We start from the raw sequence: 9,435 nt of genomic DNA, 5'->3' as shown, positions 1-9,435 counted from the left end.
CGATTCGATTTGAACTGATGCCATTCGAACGTCGTTCTCTGCCTTCGATCTCTTTAATTAGCCTCCTCTTTCGCTTTTCACTTTGTTTTGTTTTGTTTCGCACTGTTATTTATTTTGTATGCGCTCGTCTTCGTTTTCTAAACCCTTCGATTACGCCATCAAAAAAAAATTATATATACTGCATCTATCTCAATAAAAAAAATCAAACAATTAAAATTTTCGATCAGTTATTTTACCATTGTTATTGATTTTGTATTTAATAATTACACACTTACTCATTTTATTTTTTATTCAGTCCAAAAAAATATATTATATATTACACAAATGTAATTTCTGCGCTCCCCTATACATTATTTGATGTTAAATATTCAATAATATAAATTTATCATCTTATACAAATGATATATTTATTTATGCCTTAAGAGCTAGTCCTAAAAAATATAATTCCCTATAAAAATAATATTAAAAATTGTCGGCGATTTGTACTCATTTTTTTCACCTGGTGTACGAGAACAGAATGAGAACGGAGAGCAAAGGCGGTGGCTGTGCTTTGGGAAGACTGATGATTTCGGTGAAGAGAACTTTCGCAATGTTTACGTTAATGAATATAAACATTTATGGCCATCCTAAAATATTATACATGCCACTCTTGCAGTTTGTTTTTTATTATTCGTTCTCCGTCATTTTTAACCCCATATGTCTCTCAACTGAAAAACTTTTTAAATTCTTTTTATTGGCATAAAAAATGTTTTTTTGGTATTCATTACTACAAGAAAGTTTTCAATTAATTTTACAGTTGTTATATATTATTTAATGTTTTATTTTTTAATGTTTTATGGTAATTCTTATGAAAACTGAAACGTGTTAGAGAAATCTTTCTTAGTATGGCATGTCTTACAGTTAAATAAATTTATTCAATGTTCAAAAACGCTCCTCGAAGTTCTTCGTATGCCTCTGTTTCTCAATGTTGGGGCGATCATTTCACGCATCTGTTACCTTTCACGTATTTTTTTCTCGTTGCCGCTTCCTTTTTGCCGGCAGCCCAAAAACACTTGTTACTTCAGCGTCTGCATTATGCCCCCTTGCCACGCCCTCGCCCCCGTCCCACAAATGACCTTGCAACCGTCTGCGAACCGGTTCAGACTTCCCTACCATTTTTTTAACCCTTTTTTTTCCCCTCGGGTGCATGCTTTGTTTTTGCCTTTGCGCAGAAATTAAATTGCACCGGCGAACAATTCAATTAGAGTGAAGGAAAAAAAAACAGCAAAAACAAGAAGAGCGAAAAAAAACGCCAAAAACCAAAGCTGAAATCCAATTGAAGGAATACTGAGCAGTGAACAGTGCGCAATTGGCAGTTCATTAAAGTGCAAGTAACGCTTACGACGCTGACTTGAAATCGGGAAGAATTATAAATTTAGCTAAATGCAAATTGAATAAGGACACCCAGAGCATTAGCAATTCAAAACAAATAAGGCACAAATAATTTTGTTCACGTTTTGTTTACATTTTAATTTGCGAAAAATGGATAGTAGATACACATGGGTATGAAATATTTTAATGGGCCTAATACAGCACGAGTTTGGTTATTATTTCCAAAATTGTTTTCGGTACATTTCTTGTACTACTAACTAAGTCACAACAGTCCATCAAATAATAGCTATCATTATTTAATATGTTTATTTATTAAAAATCTGTGCAGAAGTTGGTAATAATATTACAATTTTTGTACTTATCAAAGTTTATATAGATTGTATTGAAAAAAGTCAAGTTAAAACAAGAATATTTTAATTATTTATGAGTAAATATCTTTTTCCGATTGTGTCAATGGGAGCCATAAGCACTAGGAAGACATCTTTTGGGAATTTTTAAATCGGAGAGACAAGTTTGCGTAGAAACGGACAGACGGGCATGGCTAGATCCACTCTCCCAGTGATACTGCGTTGCAAAAGTTCGACTATAACACCATACATATATATATTACTTTCTGCAAGGGAAGGGCATGTGTAGTTCGTTTATTTTCTAAAAATAAAACTCATAAATTGCTGAAATTTTAACGAGCGCAAAATGTAAAAATTCCAGGTACAGCAACAACAAGTCCCTGTGAACGTGTGAAAAAGCCGCAGAGGCATAACTATCAATGATTTTTTCGTTAGCTGATGTTCTTTTTTTGCTCCCCGACTGTGAATCAATTTTCGCAGTAATTTGTAGAGCCTGCACTGATGTGAAACGCGCGGAATTTAATGCAGCATCCTTTCCGGCGGCACGTCAAACTATGAACACCCACACACACCAACAGGGCAAGCCACACAACCAGTGGCGCCAATTATTGAATATGCCAGCAGGCAGAACTGCAGGAGCAGTAGTGTCGCCGGTTAAAAAGGGTGGTAAAGGATGGGCAGGTGCAACAGCCACCATTGTTGATTTGGCTATTTATTTGAGAACATTTTTAAAGCTAAAAACTTTTAAAAACGTAATTTGCATTTTACACCCAGGCTGTCAGAATTTCTCACTTATGATTAATAATGTTTGGTCTTGGAAAATATTTAAAAATTATTTGTCAGAATCAAAATATTATTATTATGCATTTGTAAGTTACAAGTTTTTACCAATAATTTGGAAGGAATGAATTGTATTTATTTTGCATTCCAGAAAGGGTCTATCTAATATTAAATAAGAATCGCACAAAACATGCTTATACCAAAATTGTTAGCAACAAATTCAGTTCGACTGAAAGATTTCGATTAACTTAAGTAAACAATTTTACATTAAAATAAAAATTCTTTGTTAACCTTAACTATAAACTATTTTTCTCGGGTGTTTTTCTGGTAGAGGGTTGTCATCACTGATCCACTTAATTCGCACAGGAGTTGAAAATGGTGATGAGGAAGTGGACTCCGGAGTCACCGGAGTATCGGAGGCGGCAAACACGTAACGCCATTTTGCGGCGCGTGATATGAATCGCTAGATAGGACGTGTGCATATGCCTACCCAGCAGTTGGAAAAGCGGACAAAATCGGGAAGACCCAAGGGAAAAGGGATAAGGGAAAAGTTGGACATAAGTCAGGCTTTGAGTCGGCGGCCCACGCACGTCGATGCATTTAAGTGCCAAATTAAGAGGAGACCGTGGCCGTGGATGTCTTGCACAAGGCTGTTGTTGGTCATAAATCAAACGGTCGATGCAATTTATGGCTCTGCCAATTCAATGAGCCACTGGCACTGCTGCTCTGCTGTCTCATCATGACCCATTATTATTACTGCTGTTATTATGAATCCCGACTTGAGCCAGAGAATTAATTAAGTTTGCTGAAAAATGCAATCCGGCAAATAGACAATGGCAGCAGCTGTTCCTTCGGCTGCTTGAGTCCAGTTTGAGCAGTTGCAGCCTGATTGATGTGCCACCTCGCAGCAGCTGACAGGAATTTCCACCCAGCGGGTAGATGATGCAATTTGACACATGACAAAGCAAGCTGCATATCAACACCGACACTACCAAAAGCTGGCCAAAAGTATGGCCAAACCGTTTTCTATGTATATATTTAAAAACAAATAATAATTCCGAAACTTACAATTTAAAAAGCATGTAATAAGTACAAGTTGCTGAAATTTTGAAAGCGGCTTTCTATTATTTTAATCACTTCAAGCTTGTTATAAGTGCACGGCTTTTCATTTGCACATGCAGAGTGTAAGCCTCACTTGAATCATTTTTGATTTAATTCCCAAGAGAATTTTACTTCAACTTAATGGTTGTAAAGTAGATCTCAATGAAAAATTTGAAAGGAAGTTCCTAAAAAACGTCAATACCATAAAATGCTCACACACTAGATTATAGACAAAATCAATAACACTTGAGTTGAGAAGTTTGAAAATAAATAATAGCCGAAACAGCAATTATTTGTTATTGAAGTGAAATCTAAGTGAACGGTTAAGTATTTTTCTGCCCAGCCTTCAGCTTTGTTAGGCGTTGTATTAAAATGTACAAAACATTTTAAAAACACTTACACCATTGCAGAGAAACTATGTGATGATGGAAAGTTTTAAATTCAGTTGGCAATGTGCCTTAAAGTGTGCCTTCTCAAAGTTTAATTGGATCCGTACTAGGCAAAATTGCAACTAAAAAAGTTTATCTTAGAAGAAAAAAATTCTTAAAAGTTGGTCGACGTTTCTGTCTGATGAAATGAATATGTACAATTATGGAATAAAATGATTGAATGAGTTGCAGCTTGTATTAAAATTGCTTATGTATGCAAATATTTAATTTTACCTATATTAAGAAAAACTATATATTATATATATTACAACTTTCGATATAATTCAATATAAAAGCAAATTTTTCCCTATAAACTTCACTCTTAATCAAAATGTTCCATTATTACCCATTGCGCTTTTGAAAGCATCTGCTAAAAAGCGTTTCATATTTTACGGCTCACCTCATAAAAGCAAAAGGTTGACTGGTTGAATGGCAGGGCGGAAAGTGCCCTTAGTTACAAGGATATGGGCTACCTTTATGCCACTTGCATTACGCATACGCCCTGTCGTCGCCGGGATCTTCAAGTTTATGCTAAAAAGTCGCACACAGACGCAACCGGCATTCGCCTCCTGCATTCCTCCATTTATATTTGAATATCCATATAACCCCTTGCCTGCCACCCATTCTCCTAGCTCTATTTTATGCGTTCTTTTCATGCAATGCAAATCGTTGGAAAAATAGTTTATTTTTTTTTTTAACATTTTTATGAAACTTTTTCTGCCATTTTCCCTTTGTTGCTTAAGCATGAAATTTATGTATTCCTGGATGCAAGTGTGTATGCGAATGCCGCAACAATTTGCATATGTGGGCGCACTCAGGTGGCCGCCTTTTTTCTATTAGCCACGCATAAAGCTTAATTTATCGACGCCTGCAGCCTGGAATTTTTACTCCCATTTTGGCCAGGAAGTGGCAATCGTTATTTTTTATACTCTCGGTCACCCACAAAAATTTGGCCATCAAAGAAAATTAATAATGCACAAAAGGAAGAGGTGAAGTGAATCTCTGGCATTTCCACTTTTGCGTGCGATTGCGGAATTTTACGTTAAAGAATGAGTGCAAAATATTTTAAAAGGTTTAATCAGCCATAAAATGTTGAAAAAGGAAGGAATGTAAATTGTATACTATGAGCAAAAATAACAAATTGAATAATTTACACTTTCAATAATGGCTCTACTTTATACATCAATAAATTATATTAAAGCTGCTATCTTTTTTTATTAGTTTTAAAGTGATTGATTTAAAATAAGTTGATCAATATTTATCTAAAGGCAAAATACAATTTTTATAAAAATTCCTGCTCAAATATTATTGTTAATCATAAATTTATTTTTCCTGTGCAGTCGCTGCTTCTCACCATCGACTAGAAATCGTAATTAAATTCATTATTAAATTTTAGGCCTGACTGCAACTTGTGGTGTGTTGATGGCCAAATTAATTTCATATCTCATGGGCCCAAAACCCGATCTCTGGCTGATTGCTGAGACGCGTCTGGTTCGGTCATTTAGCTTTTGCCACGGGCTTTGTTCTCTATTGGAAATGGCACTGAAGGGCGGCGATGGGTGGCTGCTAATACGGTCGAGTGCTAACTGCTTGGAAGCCGATTGTCGGCCTGAAGGATTGTCGGATTGCGTCACGGATTGCCTGAAAACGATAGCGATGCATTGCAAATGGAGCTGAAAGCACGGTTGAACGAGCATATTCAGTTGAACGGAGGCTTGTGTTTTAAAGGCTTAAATTAGGTTTCACTGATTGAACAACAGACTAAGATTAAAAACAACCAATAAATAGGGTAAACAGTGATTGAAATCACCTGGATTTAGAATCTGTCATCTGTTTGTAAAAGATTTAATAAATATATATAATACATGTTTTTTTTATCGATACAGTTTCTTATATCTTGCTATTTCTAAAAAGTCTTTTGACTGAGCTACTTTTATTTCAACGAGATACAAATAAATAACCCCCATATTACTAGTCGGGCAATATTAAAGAACTTTTAATGCAAGGAAATGCTAAAATGCTGCTTTATTATTTATAAGGATTGGTTAGGGAGAAATTAAATTGTTTAGCAAAAACAACAGCTATGCATCCGTCTTTAAAACTTTTTAAAATCCATAAAATAAGTTTGATTAAAATTGTAATGCAAATTCAGTTTTACAAAAAACCTCTAGTCTTTTATTTTTTCAATTTTCTATCCCATACTTCAATTTATTGTACTTAAAACCTCCGCAGGTAACGGGGCGGATGCTTTATTTATTTGCCGCACTTCTGAAACAGTTGTTCACTGGGTTCAGTACTTCTCTGGCCACCAGAAAAGCCTAAGCTTAGCCAGAAGTCATGGCTCCAACGCTGCCGTTGCAAGCTCGTAAACAAATGCGCACCTCAAATTTGTAAAGATTAGCAGACAATTCGCACACAGTCAACACGAGCAACATCTAAGTTGCCATCTACCATCTTCCATCTACCAATTCCCCACAATAACAGTGAGAAAAATGATTGCAATTTTTGGAGGTTGAAAAACCAACCTATCAGTAAATATGGAAAAAATGTTTGTTTGGCACCTTCTTATAAATACAAGTAAAATAATATTTTTAAGGCACTACACAGTTACAATTTTAAAAATTGTTTAGTTTTAAAATAAGTTTAAATCTTTGAAAAAAAAAACATAACGTGGAAAACTTGATCTCTCTGTGCATTAAAACTTAGAAGCGAGGAAGAGATGCTGAAACCGAAACAAGGAATGGTTCTAGGATCCAAGCTTGGGGTTCCCAGTAACCACCTTGTCTAATCTAATAGCTGCCGGCTGACAAACATTGACATTTTCTGTTATGTAATCAGACGCCCAAAGGTATGCCCAAAATATAAAGAACACGTGCCCAACACGCTCGCCACTCGCCGAAAGCCAAAGGCAAAGTGAAAGGCGGAGGAAACACAATAAATTGTCGCATAAAAATTGATGTTTTATTTTCAGCTGCCTTCGCTGCCACTCGTTTTCCTCGTTTCCTCCCAGAATTTTCCCATTTTGGGTTTTTGTTGTTTTTCGCTCCGTCTTTTGCTATGCAAAACGTGCATGGAAATCGCAAAATTCTTTTTGGTTTTTCGGTTAGCCCAAACACAAACAAAAGAATCCGAGCATAAAGTTTCTGTGAGGTGGTGCAAATGCTTTGGGCAAAGGACCAAGGGAGACACTTTTAAATGGAAAAATACCAATATTTAGTAGAAAGTTGAGAAAGTGGCACTAGTGACAAGTGACACATTGCCACCCAAGCATTAATTTCTTTAAGACGCATTCCACCACTTAAATTGTTTTAAAGGTTACGACCTGAGTAAGCTTCTTACTATAATTCACGCATATTTGACCCAAAAACTTCTCTCAGTATGGCCATAATTTACAGAAGACATGGGTGGGCCGTTCCAAAATGTAGTCAAAGCCGACACCGTCATGATTATTTGATGTCAGGCTGGCGTTATTTATAGGTAGCTGACACGACTATCGCCGGCTCAAAACATTCCCTTACCATACAACTGGTTGGAGTCCCCGAAAATAGACTGAAAACAGTTCATTGAAGCCATGGGTGTGAGAGAAAAGGGCGCAAATTAATTTTTGCCACGTGTAGTGCTCGGGATGTGTTGAGTGTTAGCCGCAGGACAGACACACGTGAAAAATGTCGAATAATCCATTGCAGACAAGACAAGTGCCTCTTATCGTCAGACATCCCACGCAGTCCGGAGTTCTCCCGAAAGGTAAAGCCGTCTTGGCCCAAGAGGGCTCACCGTCCTCCAGTCAGTGCACCTGACATGGCAGGCCGTCCCGTCCGCCCATTTGTGCCGGACTCCCTACCATAAATATGTCCGGGATGTCAGTCAAATGGTGTCCACTTTTCTCCCGAACATGCTGCATAATCTCCTGCCCACCTCGAGGCTTTAGGCGAGAGTTTATGGTCTAATATGGGTCTGAGCTGGCCGAGGTAACTACTAATTGGTTTCCCCGGAAACGTTAAGCAAGCTAATGAATTATCTAAATCGCATTCTTGGAAAGTAAAAAGTAAAAAACTGGCCAAAAATAGTTTCAATTCATTTTGTTTGTACTCTCAAGTTTTTTTCTACCAAATCATCATAAAATCACTTTTAAAAGTATTTAAAATATCTTGAAGAATACTCTTGTACGCCGTTATAACTGATTTATCTGAAATGTAAATTTTCATTTACTTTTTATTAAGTTGAAATTGTTTGCTTTTGTATGCAGAATCCCTATTTTAATGCAATTTGTTTGTGGTTAAAAAGCTACTTTTATTACTCCCACACATGTCAATGCGATTTATGATAAGCCGAGATCCAAATTGGCCATAATAAAGTAAACAGTTCATAACCTGACCTACGCATTTCAGCGAACCCAACTCAAGTATTGCACATCTTGGCTTTCAAGTCACGGCAAGATATTCGAATACATACTGGGAAAAAGATAGAGGTAAAAAGGAAGGCTAAAAGCCAGCATGAGGGTAAGATGTGGAAGCAGGTAACGCGATAGCGGAGCGGAAATTTGAGCAATGCAGCTAAATTGCGTTTAACCAAGCAAGCGAGCCAACGCGAACTGAAGGCATTCAAAAGCCGAAATCCCATTCCCTTTTCAGCCGGTACCGGAGAGCTCAAGACCCGGATAGCTGGGAGTCTCAAGGGGAAAGGACAACCTTCCTTCGTGAAGACAAACTGCGCGTTGAAAGCATAAATTCTTGATTGCAATAGACGTCGACAATGTTGTCACCGCCGCCCAGCTCGGAGGCATCATCATCATTTTGATGTCGGCTCCTCATGAACTTGCGCCATATTTCACTCAAGGCTATCATTTCAAAGGGAACACGACCAGAAATCCCATCAGTGGTGCCGAATATAAACCAAAAAAATAATAACTAACTGTGAACCTATTATGAAAATAAAATGATTAATTAAGTCTGATCTCTCCACTAATTTTGGCCTTTATTTCACCAATAATTTCCGAGCGAAAAGCAGCCATTTTCGCAGTGTTGCGATCGAGCTTTTTTATAATTATTTTCAGTTTCTTATCTATTTTATTTATTTTGTCAAATAAATATTTATTTGAACATTATAAAGAAGAAAACTTCTGACTGCATGGTTCAGAATCCAAACTAAAAAGAGTTGTGTAGCTGTTCGCCATTTTCTGATTTTAGTGAATTAATGACAAGTAAATGTGCGCATCCAGTATGAAATATATGGATGATTTTTCCTGAAACTTTTTCTATTTTTAATAATTAAAAAAAAATTGAGACCTTTTTGGCAACACTGTCTCCATTCCTTCTCCTTTCAATTTTCGATGCCCAAAAGTAACAAAGGGAACACGTGACATCTGCGGGACATAAATAAAGGAAGGAAGAGAAATGACCGGTGTAAAT

Source organism: Drosophila elegans, unplaced genomic scaffold (genome assembly GCF_018152505.1).
Source record: "Drosophila elegans isolate 14027-0461.03 unplaced genomic scaffold, ASM1815250v1 contig_476, whole genome shotgun sequence".
Classification (NCBI taxonomy): domain Eukaryota; kingdom Metazoa; phylum Arthropoda; class Insecta; order Diptera; family Drosophilidae; genus Drosophila; species Drosophila elegans.
This window is presented reverse-complemented; position numbering follows the sequence as displayed.